The 15,784-nt window shown below is 43.5% G+C and overlaps 1 protein-coding gene across 1 annotated transcript in view; it reads right to left on the bottom strand.

The window, feature by feature from the left end:
- Positions 1-15,784, bottom strand: part of LOC143768285 (uncharacterized) — a 371,133-nt gene that overhangs the window by 221,859 nt on the left and 133,490 nt on the right. The gene's annotated exons all lie outside the window — the stretch shown is intronic.

Below are 15,784 nucleotides of genomic sequence, written 5' to 3'. Positions count from 1 at the left end.
TAACTTTTTGATTTTAATTATTTTTTTTTTTAACAGGAATATCATGCCCACATTGCTATATACGTGGGCTGCGCAATATACAACGTGGGCTGCGCGATATACAACGTGGGCTGCGCGATATACAACGCGGGCTGCGCAATATACGTGGGCTGCGCAATATACTATGTGCGCTGCGTAATATATAACGTGGGCTGCGCAATATACAACGTGGCCTGCGCGATATACAACATAGGCTGCGCGATATACAACGTGGGCTGCGCGATATACAACGTGGGCTGCATGATATACAACATGGGCTGCCTGATATATAGCGTGGGCTGCGCAATATACTAAGTGGGCTGCGCAATATACAACGTGAGCTGCACAATATACAACATGGGCTGTGCGATATACAACGTGGGCTGCGCAGTATACAACGTGGGCTGAGCGATATACGTGGGCTGCGCAATATACTACGTGGGCTGCGCAATATACTACGTGGGCTGCGCAATATACTACGTGGGCTGCGCAATATACTACGTGGGCTGCGCAATATATAACATGGGCTGCGCAATATACTACATGGGCTGCGCAATATACGTGGCCTGCGCGATATACAATGTGGGCTGCACGATATACAACGTGGGCTGAGCGATATACAACGTGGGCTGCGCAATATTCAATGTGGGCTGCGCAATATACTACGTGGGCTCCGTAATACACTATGTGGGCTGCGCAATATACTACGTGGCCTGCGCAATATACTACGTGGCCTGTTATGATCCTAGTGGGAGAGGATCTCTGGTATTCTGGCTAAGTCTGTAAAAACATAGAACAGCTCTAGGGAGGTGGAAACTGGGCTGACCGCATACCTGATCCTAACACACAACTAAAAGTAGCCGGTGAATGTGCCTACGTTGTTTCTAGACATCTCGAGCCAGCCGGAGAACTGACTACCCCTAAAGGGAAAATAAGACCTCACTTGCCTCTAGGGAAATTAACCCCAAAGATATAGAAAGCCCCCAACAAATAATAACGGTGAGGTAAGAGGAAAACACAAACGTAGAGATGAACAAGATTCAGCAAAGTGAGGCCCACTAATATAGATAGGCAGAAAATAGAAAGTGAACTATGCGGTCAGCAGAAAACCCTGCAAAAACATCCATGCTGAATATTCAAGAACCCTCACACTGACTAACGGTGTGAGGGGAGAAAATCAGCGCCCTAGAGCTTCCAGCGAGCTATAAAATAACATTTTGAGCAAGCTGGACAAAAAAACACTGATAATGCAAATGATCCAAAGTATGCAAACAGAACTTAGCTTTTCTTGCATGAGACAGATGGCAAGGAATCAGGAGGAGACCAATTTGGACTGAATACATCGATACCAGGCAAGAGACTGAGTCCTAAGGAGAACTAAATAGGGAACACCCACAGCTTAATGAAACAGCTGAAGCCCAGGCCTGCAGAAAGACATGACTCATACAATACCGTTCGTGACCACAAGAGGGAGCCCAGAAACACAGTTCACAACAGTACCCCCCCCTTGAGGAGGAGTCACCGAACCCTCACCAAGACCCCCAGGGCAATCAGGATGAGCAGCGTGAAAGGCATGAACCAAATCAGCCGCATGAACATCAGAGGCGACAACCCAGGAATTATCCTCCTGACCATAGCCCTTCCACTTAACCAAATACTGAAGTCTCCGTCTAGAGATACGAGAATCCAAGATCTTCTCCACTACGTACTCCAACTCGCCCTCAACCAAAAGCGGGGCAGGAGGCTCAACAGCAGGAACCACAGGCACCACGTACCGCCGCAACAAGGACCTATGGAACACATTATGAATAGCAAATGACGCTGGAAGGTCCAAACGAAAAGACACCGGGTTAAGGAATTCCAAAATCTTATAAGGACCGATAAAGCGAGGCTTGAACTTAGGAGAGGAGACCTTCAAAGGAACATGCCGAGAAGACAACCAAACCAAATCCCCAACACGAAGTCGGGGACCCACACCGCGGCGGCGGTTGGCAAAACGCTGAGCCTTCTCCTGTGACAATTTCAAATTGTCCACCACATGGTTCCAAATCCGCTGCAACCTATCCACCACAGAATCAACCCCAGGACAGTCAGAAGGTTCAACCTGGCCCGAGGAAAAACGAGGATGAAAACCAGAATTGCAGAAAAAGGGCGAAACCAAAGTGGCAGAACTAGCCCTATTATTAAGGGCAAACTCGGCCAGTGGCAAAAAGGTCACCCAATCATCCTGATCAGCAGAAACAAAACATCTTAAATAAGTTTCCAACGTCTGATTAGTTCGCTCGGTTTGGCCATTAGTCTGAGGATGAAAAGCTGATGAAAAAGACAAATCAATACCCATCTTAGCACAAAAGGATCGCCAGAATCTGGACACAAACTGGGATCCTCTGTCAGACACAATATTCTCAGAGATGCCGTGCAAACGAACCACATTCTGAAAGAACAAAGGAACCAAATCGGAGGAGGAAGGCAACTTAGGCAAGGGCACCAAATGGACCATTTTAGAAAAACGATCACACACCACCCAGATGACAGACATCTTCTGAGATACTGGAAGATCCGAAATGAAATCCATGGAAATGTGCATCCAAGGCCTCTTCGGGATAGGCAAGGGCAAAAGCAACCCGCTGGCACGAGAACAGCAAGGCTTAGCCCGAGCACAAATCCCACAGGACTGCACAAAGGAACGCACATCCCGCGACAAGGAAGGCCACCAAAAGGACCTAGCCACCAAATCTCTGGTACCAAAAATCCCAGGATGCCCCGCCACCACCGAAGAATGAACCTTGGAAATAACTCTGCTGGTCCATCTATCAGGGACAAACAGTCTCTCTGGTGGGCAACGATCAGGTCTATCAGCCTGAAATTTCTGCAGCACTCGTCGCAAATCTGGGGAAATGGCAGACAAAATCACTCCCTCTCTGAGAATACCAGCCGGTTCTGAGACTCCCGGAGAGTCAGGCAGAAAACTCCTAGAAAGCGCATCAGCCTTAACGTTCTTCGAACCAGGCAGGTATGAGACCACAAAGTCAAAACGGGAGAAAAACAACGACCAACGAGCCTGTCTAGGATTCAGGTGCTTGGCAGACTCGAGATAAATCAGATTTTTATGATCAGTCAAGACCACCACACGATGTTTAGCTCCCTCGAGCCAATGTCGCCACTCCTCAAATGCCCACTTCATAGCCAACAACTCCCGATTACCAACATCATAGTTCCGCTCAGCAGGCGAAAATTTTCTTGAAAAGAAGGCACATGGCTTCATCAGAGCTTCTTTGCGACAAAACAGCCCCCGCACCAATCTCAGAAGCATCAACTTCAACCTGGAAGGGAAGAGAGACATCCGGCTGGCACAAGACTGGCGCTGAAGTAAACCGACGCTTCAGCTCCCGAAAGGCCTCCACGGCCGCAGGAGACCAATTAGCAACATCAGAACCTTTCTTGGTCATATCCGTCAAAGGTTTAACTACGCTAGAAAAATTAGCGATAAAACGAAGGTAAAAATTAGCAAAGCCCAAGAACTTCTGAAGGCTCTTAACAGACGTGGGCTGAGTCCAGTCATGAATGGCACGGACCTTGACTGGGTCCATCTCCACAGTAGAAGGGGAAAAAATAAAACCCAAAAAAGAAACCTTCTGTACTCCAAAGAGACATTTTGAGCCCTTCACAAATAAAGCATTATCACGCAGAACCTGAAACACCATCCTGACCTGGTTCACATGGGACTCCCAATCATCAGAAAAAAACAAAATATCATCCAGATAAACAATCATAAATTTATCCAGATATTTCCGGAAGATGTCATGCATGAAGGACTGAAACACAGAAGGAGCATTAGAGAGTCCAAAAGGCATCACCAAGTACTCAAAATGGCCCTCGGGCGTATTAAATGCTGTTTTCCATTCATCTCCCTGCTTAATGCGCACAAGGTTACACGCACCACGAAGATCTATCTTGGTGAACCAACTGGCACCCTTAATCCGAGCAAACAAATCAGACAACAATGGCAAAGGATACTGAAATTTGACCGTGATCTTATTCAGAAGACGATAATCTATACAAGGTCTCAAAGACCCGTCTTTCTTGGCCACAAAAAGGAATCCTGCACCAAGAGGGGAAGAGGATGGGCGAATATGTCCCTTCTCCAAAGACTCCTTTATATAACTCCGCATCGCGGCATGCTCTGGTACAGATAAATTAAAGAGTCGACCCTTAGGAAATTTACTACCAGGAATCAAATTTATAGCACAATCACAGTCGATATGAGGAGGAAGGGCACTGGACCTGGGCTCACTAAATACATCCTGGTAATCCGACAAAAACTCAGGGGTCTCAGAAGGAGTGGAAGAAGCAATAGACACCAACGGAGTATCGCCATGAACCCCCCGACAACCCCAACTTGACACAGTCATAGCTTTCCAATCCAAAACTGGATTATGGGACTGTAGCTATGGCAGACCCAAAACGACAACATCATGCAAATTATGCAGAACAAGGAAGCGAATCACCTCCTGATGTACAGGAGTCATGCACATGGTCACCTGCGTCCAATACTGAGGTTTATTCTCCGCCAATGGCGTAGCATCAATTCCTCTAAGAGGAATAGGAAATTCCAAAGGCTCCAGGACAAAACCACAGTGCCTGGCAAACGACAAATCCATCAGACTCAGAGCAGCACCAGAATCCACAAAAGCCATGACTGAGTAAGAAGATAATGAACAAATTAAGGTCACAGACAAAATAAATTTAGGCTGTAAAGTACTAATGGCGACAGGATTAACAACTTTTTTTAAGCGTTTAGAGCATGCTGAGATAACATGCGTTGAATCACCACAGTAAAAACACAACCCATTTTGACGTCTATGATTTTGCCGTTCGGCTCTGGTCAGAATTCTGTCACATTGCATAGAGTCAGGTGTCCGTTCAGACAGCACCGCCAAAGGATTAGCAGATTTGCGCTCCCGCAAACGCCGGTCAATTTGAATGGCCAGAGCCATTGAATCATTCAGACTTGTAGGGATAGGAAACCCCACCATCACATTCTTAATGGCTTCAGAAAGACCATTTCTGAAATTTGTGGCCAGGGCACACTCATTCCATTGAGTAAGCACCGACCATTTCCGAAATTTTTGACAATACACCTCAGCTTCGTCCTGACCTTGAGAGATAGCTAGCAACGCCTTTTCAGCCTGATTTTCAAGATTAGGCTCCTCATAAAGCAAACCAAGCGCCAGAAAAAAACGCATCAACATTCACCAATGCAGGATCTCCTGGCGCCAGAGAGAAAGCTCAATCTTGAGGGTCGCCACGCAAGAAAGAGATAACAATTTTAACTTGCTGAGTGGAATCACCAGAGGAACGAGGTCTCAGAGACAGAAACAATTTACAATTATTCCTAAAATTCAGGAACTTAGATCTATCTAAAAAAAACAGCTCAGGAATAGGTATTTTTGGTTCAGACATAGGGCTATGGATAACAAAATCCTGAATGCTTTGCACCCTAGCAGCAAGCTGATCCACACTAGAAGTCAGAGTCTGAACATTCATGTCTGCAGCAGAGCTCCAAGCCACTCGGAGTATAAGGGGATGGAAGAAGCTAGACAGACTGCAGCAAGGAAAAACAACACACACACAAAAAAAAAATACTCAGAGCTTCTTTTTAATCCCGCTTCTGCGATGCAATAAACATTTCCTTTTGGCCTGGTATACTGTTATGATCCTAGTGGGAGAGGATCTCTGGTATTCCGGCTAAGTCTGTAAAAACATAGAACAGCTCTAGGGAGGTGGAAACTGGGCTGACCGCATACCTGATCCTAACACACAACTAAAAGTAGCCGGTGAACGTGCCTACGTTGTTTCTAGACGTCTCGAGCCAGCCGGAGAACTGACTACCCCTAAAGGGAAAATAAGACCTCACTTGCCTCTAGGGAAATTAACCCCAAAGATATAGAAAGCCCCCAACAAATAATAACGGTGAGGTAAGAGGAAAACACAAACGTAGAGATGAACTAGATTCAGCCAAGTGAGGCCCACTAATATAGATAGGCAGAAAATAGAAAGTGAACTATGCGGTCAGCAGACAACCCTGCAAAATCATCCACGCTGAATATTCAAGAACCCTCACACCGACTAACGGTGTGAGGGGAGAATATCAGCGCCCTAGAGCTTCCAGCGAGCTAGAAAATCACATTTTGAGCAAGCTGGACAAAAAAACACTGATAATGCAAATGATCCAAAGTATGCAAACAGAACTTAGCTTTTCTTGCATGAGACAGATGGCAAGGAATCAGGAGGAGACCAATTTGGACTGAATACATCGATACCAGGCAAGAGACGGAGTCCTAAGGAGAACTAAATAGGGAACACCCACAGCTTAATGAAACAGCTGAAGCCCAGGCCTGCAGAAAGACATGACTCATACAATACCATTCGTGACCACAAGAGGGAGCCCAGAAACACAGTTCACAACAGTGGCCTGCGCAATATACTACGTGGGCTGCGCAATATACTACGTGGGCTGCGCAATGTACTACGTGGGCTGCGCAATATACTACGTGGGCTGCGCAATGTACTACGTGGGCTGCGCAATGTGCTACGTGGGCTGCACAATATACGTGGGCTGCGCAATATACTACGTGGCCTGCGCAATATACTACGTGGGCTGCGCAATGTACTATGTGGGCTGCGCAATGTACTTCGTGGGCTGCGAAATGTACTACGTGGGCTGCGCAATGTACTACGTGGGCTGCGCAATGTACTACGTGGGCTGTGCTATACACTACGCATACATATTCTAGAATATGTAGACTATCTAATATAAATATATATATATATATATATATATATATATATATATATATATACATATATTTATATTATACAGCCCTCGCTTAACTCACTACAATTTTGATGCAAATTAATTAATTAATCTCTACTGGAGTTCCGTCATTTATACCATTTTCGCTACTTTTCTATCACACTGATGAAGGTCCATTGCAGACGGAAACGTTTGTGACTATTGTATGTATATTAAACAAACCCCCCTTTGCATCACAACTATTGGAGTGTGCTAGTTGTTAATATTGCACATGTCTCAAACCCTCTTTCAACAGGTGAGAGAAGCTTAGAAAAATAGCCCAAAATTCTCCACTCTTCTCCTTGCAACTGTAGCAGCACAGCAGACACAGAAGTCTCTGATGTGTGTACTTGCAAAGTAAATGGAGCCGAAGGATCTACCGTGGACAAAGCAGGTGCATTTTGTAAATTCATTTTCAATTGTTCAAATGAGGTTTGTTGTTCATCACCCCAAGGACCAAAGTAATCACTATTTTCACCTTTTCAAAGATCGTACAAAGGCCTGGCCTTGTCTGCAAAATTCTCAATGAAATCCCTTGAAGTTTATAAGACCCAAGAAATGTCGCAATGCCTTGTGTGACGTTGGAATCAGTAGAGAAGCAATTGCTTGTATTCTTTCCTGCAGTGGCTGTCTTTTTCCTGAACTCAACAACACTCTCAAAAACCTGACCTCGGTCTGTATCAATTTGACCTTTTTGGTGTTCAATTTCAACCCTGCATCATGCAGCAGCTCAAACAATTCTGTCAGAAGAGAAACATGTGATTCTTTATCATCAGTAGACAACAGGATATCATATCATCCACATATTACAAAGTACAATCAGGCCTCGAAAATCTAGATAATACCTTTGCCAACGCCTGATGGAAAACACTAGGTGACAAATGTGCTCCTTGAGGCAATCTGCAAAACAAATATTGCTCATCCAAGAAAGTAAATGCAAACTTGTACTGACAACTAATTTCAAGAGGTATACTGAAAAAACATTACTGATGTCTAGTACAGAAAAGTATTGTCACAGAGTTTCTGCGACAGAGCAGTACCAGAAGACCACGGTGTCTGATGGCTTCTGCTTCATCGCTGAGAAGAAGCACTTCTCCTGTGTTATAAAACTGATTTGTTTTCTTTCAGCAGGACAGTGTCAGGACTCTGAACATTTTTTACCTTTTGTGCATCACTGCTCTTTTCCAACATGGCGTCTTTGGTCTCATGTGCACTGTCTTCCTGCTATAAAACTCCACCCCAGCCTTCAGTCTGTGCTAGAGTATTCTGCCTTGCATCCAGCTCCTGACTTCTGATTACTCCCTGGCTATACACCTGCTCCTGTGAACCTGTGTGGTGATCCTGCTACTCTGCTCTGAGTTCCTGCTGCATACACAAGTCTCCAGTAATCCTCCTTCATCTGCTGCTCGTGTTTACTTCATCTGCATTTGCTGGACATGTAAGCTGCTGCTGCTGCAATAACCTGAGACTATTAACCAGGCCTCTCTGGTTGAGCTAAGTTATGATTTGAACTGCCTTATAAGCATATCTATCTGTGTCTGGACTAAGTCAAGGATTTATTCGTGTCAAGTATCCTCAAGTATAACTGTACTTCATAGACTTTCTGCTTGATTGCATTTTCCTCTGAAGTTTCCTATAGACGGCTAAGCTGCGTTTATTATTTGCACCAACTGTTGTGGACTTGAGTTTCTCTCTGCACCTGTTTGAATCACCGTGTGACAATATAGACTTACCACTTATAAAACTGTGTCCTGTAGTTGTCTTGTTCCACGCAAAAAGTCTCCTGAGTTATCCCCTATAATTATTACAGACAGGGGTTAATAGGCCATGTGGAAATTCCTGCTTTCAGCTGTGCTCGGTTAGCCATTCCTCTCTCCTATAAAAGCTAGGCCTTCTGGTCAGACCTTTGTCTGAGATAGCACTTGCTAGATAGACCTGGAGTAGTGAGGAGCTGGTGTTTGGAGAGCTGGAGGAATTTATTGTGCGACAGTTGTATGGTTTGTACACTTGGAAAATCCCTCATCCTTACCTGCCTTATTTACTTCCTGCGTCCTTCACATCCTGGTGGATACATCTGTTATTTTTGAGAGCATATTTTGTGTGAGTGGAGTTTTCTTTTTACCCTTGTCTTTGTCCCCGTTTGTCGGGTTGGTGTACTGTTGTACACGGTAGCGCCTCTCTTCCCCAGGTGGGGAGGGGGACAGACACAGGGCGGCAGTCAGGAGACAGGGCAAGGGCGGAGGCCCCAGCATCCTCGCCATCTGAGGTATCCCGGTGAACAGGGCGAGTTAGGGCGCCCCCTAGAGCTAGGGCCAGCAAAGGTGCCCCTGGTACCAGTTTACTCACCAGTCCAATCGTGACAAGTATTTTGCCTTCGCATTCAGCCTTGCCATCATGTCATGAGTATCTGCAACAATGGGTGCTACATTGGGAGTATGTTTGTTAAACATCCGCAAATCCAATATCATTCGATAAGAACCATCAGATTTCAGGACACACCACAAAGGATTGTTACTTACAGAATTCGCCTTTCAGATGACACCTTGATCTAACACTTCCTGTATGATCTTTGACATAGAATCAATTGATTCTGGAGGCAATTTATACTGACGTTGTGGTGGAGGATCTCGTCCCTCCACATTTACAACAACATCCTTCATTGTACCAACCTCATTCCTGAACTGAGCCCAAAGAGAAGGAAAAAGCGGTACAATTTCTGTCAATACATCGTCACCACCAGTTTCAGGCCACAAATGATCTGTTGACACAACATAATTTAAGCAAATACTTCCAACATGGCTATAATCACTAGGATCAATGACTACAGGTTTACAACCATTAGAATCTTTCCAGATCACTTGATTTTCTAGATCGACTACCCATCCAAATTTCTGCATAAAATCTGTGCCAAGTATATTTTCAGAATCACGACAATACGAAATGTCAATTCCTGTTTTGATAGGTATTTCCAACGTCACATTGGTAACTAAAGTAGCTTTAGTTCCACCTTTTCCACTAAAACCAACAATTGTACAAACTGGTGAGTCTGGTTGTAGCTTCAAATCAAGATTTGTAACACTTAATTGAGCTCCTGTGTCAATAAGTAATACAACATTCTGTCCTGCCAGATTTACTTTGGTAAATGGTCTTCCAGTCATCAAATGTAACGAGTCACAAATTCCAATGGATGGGGTGTAGGAGTAGTCTGTGATTGTCAGAAAGATGGGGGAGATGGGAGAAGACCAATGTCCTTTTTAAAAGCACTTGGAATTCTATTCCTGGACTCAGTCTCCTTCGCTGTCATCTCTCTGATCTGTCTGATTAATGGTGCATACGGTGACTGCGTTTGTCTGTTGTCAGTTGTGAGTGGGTGCAGAAGAATGTCATGGAGGTGCGGAAGGTCTGGTGGATGATTTTGGCCTGAGTCCATTTTCCCTTCCAAGCTTACCTGTTCCTTGTGTACCTGTCTCTGATTCTGCTCTCAAGAATTTTCTGCACTGCCATTTTAAGGGTCCAGGTATACCACAGAAATAACAATGGATATTGTTCCTTTGTGTAGTATTTGTACCTCTATGATGAATGTAATCTCTAGTCTTGGATGTTACGGTGGGTCTAGGTTTCAGCTGGCTGTCTTCTTTCTCATGAACTACAACTATTTTAGCCTTGACCTGATTTTGCTTCATGGATCTCCTTACTTTGTCAATCAAAATTGTTGCTTCTGGCAATGATGGCTGAGCACTAGCCAATTGCTCTGAGGCAGGATCTAAATATTTGAACTTTTTTACAAAAAATCTGATCATGGATGTTGGCTCCGGATGAGGCCTAAGATCCATCACCATCCTATAGGCCTGTTCAAATTTTACCAAAAATGCAAATGGGTCATCATGAATATTAGTTTGTTCATTTTTCTGAATATCAATTGTAGGTGTGGCTTCGCCTGCAAAAAACAATATTGTCTAAGTCTGTCTTCTTTTGTACTATGTGTCAATTAATTTTCCTCATTTAATCTGATCTGTATTCTTTTTCCCATATGTGAGGGTAACCATACTTTGAATATCTTGCTTTTTTGTTCATCAAGATTGAATTTATCTGTTTGATTAAAAAATGTCCGCATTATAAAAATATTTAGAATTGAGAGTCCTCAGTGGTTGATACCTTTTAATGGCTGACTGAAAAGATGTAACAAATTTCAAGATTTCAAGACTACTCAGGTCTCTTCATCAGGCAAAGACTAAAGCAAATTCGAAGAATTACATATTTATACACAACATAGCACAGAACTGTCATTATGGGAGAGTGGTGAGTGATAAGAACAGTTGTGTCCATAAATATCGGAAAATTCCTAGATTAAGAGTGTGTTTTCTTGTCCTCTGATTGGGGTCTGGTTCTGTTATGATGACCCCACATGGACACAACTGTTTATCACTTATCACTCCCCCCTAGTGGCAGTTCTGTGCTGTGTTGTGTATAAATATGTCATTCTTCAGAATTTGCTTTAGTCTATGCCTGATGAAGAGACCTGTGTAGTCTCGAAAGCTTGAAATTTGTTACCATCTTTTCAGTTAGCCATTAAAACGTATCAACCACTGAGGACTCTCAATTCTAAATATTTTTCTATCTACTGGCTAACACGGTACCAAGATATATATCTTTCCCGCATTATAAAAGGCATCCATCTTGTCATTGTAATTTGGAATGTCTTTTACAATTTTCATTAACTGATCGTGTATTTTCAATTTGTGCTGCTCTGTCATGTAATTTCTTCCATTGTAGTTCATCTGCCTGTAAATCTTCTACTGAAACATCTGGATTTTGTGTGTTTGGTACAAATGATGTGGCGGCATTGTCCTCATGTTTGTTTGCTCTTGTAAGAACAGAAAACTTTTTTATATCTTGGTGCAATTTGGACAATAATTCTGTTCAAGCATCGATTTGATCTTCCAATTTTTCATTATGTTCTGACAAATGCAAAACAATTTGGACAATCAAAGTAATCCCTATCATCCTATCCCTATACAAACTAGACCATAATTGTGAATCTGTATGGCTATGAACAAACTTAAACTCTATATTACTTTTCTTAGAATAATCGTGAACGAAATCCATTTTCTCACCTGTGGAATATCTTTTCCTCTCCTGGATTGATCCAACCATCAATGGATGGTCCTCTGTGCCTTTACTGAAATCCTCAGACCTCCGTCATGGGACACATCCAGCTCTTTATGGTTGGAGACACGAATCCTCACTGTCTGTAGGCTCTGTCTGATCCTTGTGACGTGAAATAGCAGAATTCCTGCCCCTTGAACAACAGGTGTTTAGCAGAGCTCTCCACCTCCGTGTGCAAGGGAAAGGATTTCACAAAAATAGCACAAAAATCAGATTTGGCAGAGGTCGCCAAAATGTTAGAGAAAATAACAGTTTCTTACTTTTTTAAGTAAGAGCACAGTGAAGATAGAAAGGAAAGCAATATTGAATTGTGTGGATAAAACAAATCTTGTTTAATGTTCATTCAAAAAGTGATGACAAAAATGAAGAAAAGTAAGTTCATAGCACGTAGTAAGTATTAGATTATAGAAGAGAAAACAAGCATTCATTGGTTCTTACATATGGTTTTGAAGTATGATGTGGTCTGGGTTGGAGATTCTCAAAGTATGAGAGATCTGTCTGAACAGGAGTTAGGTCAGCTTATATACTATTTTGACCCATAGGCTTACATTGGATTTATTTTTCCTGTCTCATAACCACATATGGTGATCTGCTGCTATGTTCATAGCCTCTACCATATTAGAAGAACACTAGTAACGTGCGGAATATGAATATTAGTTTTTTGTACATTACCTCATTTTGAAATGCTTAAGCATATAGCCTGTGGCCTTTAAGAACCATTTTTTATCTCCAAATAGCCACAGTTCTGACAAAAGCCCTATAGGTCTGACTGTCACGATTCACACCGTGACTGTCACCAATTGTCACGATCCCTTAGCCGTGGCCAGCAGTTGGTCACGAAAATCCACAGGGATTCCTGTCCACTGCCACCAATATGTCACGGATTGGGGTGACTTTAGACCAACAGACGGCTATCACATGTGCAGGGGGCTTATCCTAGTTATCCCTCCACTGCCACAATGTGATGAAAAAAACACACACGAGGCTATTGACCTCTTAGTTTACAGTAGGGGCTTATTTTAGGTATCCCACTGCTCTTCAATATCCCATGAACTGCAGGGATTTGTGTATATCCCGCTTACAGTTTCACTTAACACTTGCAGCTCTCTGGCGTCCCCTTACTCTCAGGTCAGATTAGGTACTGCACCCTGGGTAATTAGTTGCCAGAAAGGCTGCCTGCTATGTACTGGCTATTGGGCGCACTGCAGCGACGCGATAACTACTCCCACTCAGGCAGGAACAATAATTATCAAGCCGCAGTCGCTACAGTGACCCCCAAAAGCCTGCACACGGTAAGCTGCCACCAGCTCCGATCAAACGGGTCCGGAGCTAACCCAAAACAGTAGCGTAATTTCGCTTCAAGAGACTTAGAGTACGTTTTTAGAGCAGGGAGAAAGGACTGGCATGAAATAATATAACCCACAGAATGTAGGCAATGCTTTTTATAAAAATATTTTACAAAGATGTTACAAATGAGACAATTGCAAATATGTACAAGGTAATTATAAAAAAACAGGGAATAACATGAGAAATACACTTACAGTTGTTCAGAGCATTGCAGGCAACAGGCTAGGGGGGTTTCCATCTATCCCAGTGCATTAGCACTCGCAGTCAGGTCGCTTCAGGAAAAAAAACTAACAACTCCCCCTGGAAGCCTGCCAGCAACTTTATAACCTACAGCCTGTGACCTCACAGAAAGGGCTGGCTTTTCCAAATCCTCCTACCTTTCAGTCTGAGTAACTTGAATACAAATTGGTCTAATACTTATAACTCCGTTCCAGTACATATCAGAATCATATCACACCCAGCATTCAGCTTGTATTAACATGAGCTTTCTAATGAGATCAAATATGTCCTATTATTTACAGAGCAATCCCTACTTCTTCACCAGATGGAGCTACAAGCCTGTGATTAGAGTCATGGATAGATCCACCGAGAGAGAATAAGAACATCTATTTTCGTGTTTTTAACGTAAACGGTTTGCGTAATATCTTACAAAAATGGAACAAAGAACTTCCATGTGTTCTAGAAGTTTCTATTCCAGTGATAGCTGGACAAAAGCTTACCAGGCAGGAAATGCCGGTCGTAAATTCCTTGGCTCTCATAACCCCCACACTCTCTGAGAAGGAAAGTCAGGAATTTGCAGCTACGAGCTGTTGCTGAATCACTCCAAGGAGGGGGCTTAGCCCACAGCATGCTAGCAAGAGAACTAAACTTATATGATATTTCATACCATATCGTGACATGACAAACAGAGAACAGATGTAGCGGCCACAATCCTCAGAATAACTCAGTCCCTCACTATCCAGAGTATCTATTTGCTAGTTAGAGCCTGCATATGTAAAGTAATCTATATTTTTTTATTATTATTGAAATACTAATATTTTACAGTGGCTTACCCTCCTTCTAGAGTGTGTCAATGACTGCCTTCTAGACATGTCCAGTCTGCAGTCTTCCTCATGATTGTGGAGCCTACTGAAACAGACCAAGAGACCTTTTTAAAATGTTTAGGAAGCCATTCCAGGTGTTTTTATTCTAATTTACTGACTTAATGACTTTTGGGTTTTCATTGGCTGTAGGATCTAGTCATCAACAGAAATAAACACTTGAGATATATCACTGTTATGATCCTAGTGGCTGAGGATCACAAAGAATACCAGCTAAGTCACTGAACATAGAACCAGCTCTAGGGAAGTGGTAACTGGACTGACCGCAAACCTGATCCTAACCAAACACACTAAAGGTAGCCGGTGAACGTGCCTAAAATCCTGGACGTCTCGACGCAGCCTGAGGAACTAGCTACCCCTAGAGAGAAAGTAAGACCTCACTTGCCTCAAGAGAAATAACCCCAAAGATATAGAAAGCCCCCAACAAATAATAACGGTGAGGTAAGGGGAAAATACATACATAGAAATGAAAACAGATTTCAGCAAATGAGGCCCGCTAATACTAGATAGCAGAAGACAGAGTACTGTGCAGTCAGTAGAAAACCCTACAAAATATCCACTCTGAGAATTCAAGAACCCCCACACCAACTAACGGTGTGAGGGGAGAAACTCAGCCCCCTAGAGCTACCAGCAAGCAAGGAAATCACATATTAGCAAGCTGGACAAGAAACATATTGAACACTGAAGATCAAAAAATGAACAAACGGAAACTTAGCTTCTCATGGAGAGACTGGTAGCAAGGTAGTCAGAAGGAATCAGAATAGCACTGAACACATTGACAGCAGGCCTGGACTGAGAGTCCAGCTGAGCTAAATAGGAAACCAACCCACAGATAACGAGACAGCTGATGCCAGCCACAAACCTGCAGAAAGACAGCACTCACACAGTACCACTTGTGACCACACGAGGGAGCCCAGAAATAGAGTTCACAACAGTACCCCCCCCTTGAGGAGGGGTCACCGAACCCTCATCAAGACCCCCAGGGCGATCAGGATGAGCAGCATGGAAGGCATGAACCAAATCGGCCGCATGAACATCAGAGGCGACAACCCAGGAATTATCCTCCTGACCATAGCCCTTCCACTTAATCAAATACTGAAGCCTCCGTCTAGAAATACGAGAATCCAAGATCTTCTCCACCACGTACTCCAATTCGCCCTCAACCAGCACCGGAGCAGGGGGCTCAACAGAAGGAACCACAGGCACCACATACCTCCGCAACAAAGACCTATGGAACACATTATGAATGGCAAACGATGCTGGGAGGTCCAAACGAAAAGACACCGGATTAAGGATT

The sequence above is a fragment of the Ranitomeya variabilis genome, chromosome 4 (assembly GCF_051348905.1).
Source record: "Ranitomeya variabilis isolate aRanVar5 chromosome 4, aRanVar5.hap1, whole genome shotgun sequence".
NCBI lineage: Eukaryota > Metazoa > Chordata > Amphibia > Anura > Dendrobatidae > Ranitomeya > Ranitomeya variabilis.
This window is presented reverse-complemented; position numbering and strand designations above follow the sequence as displayed.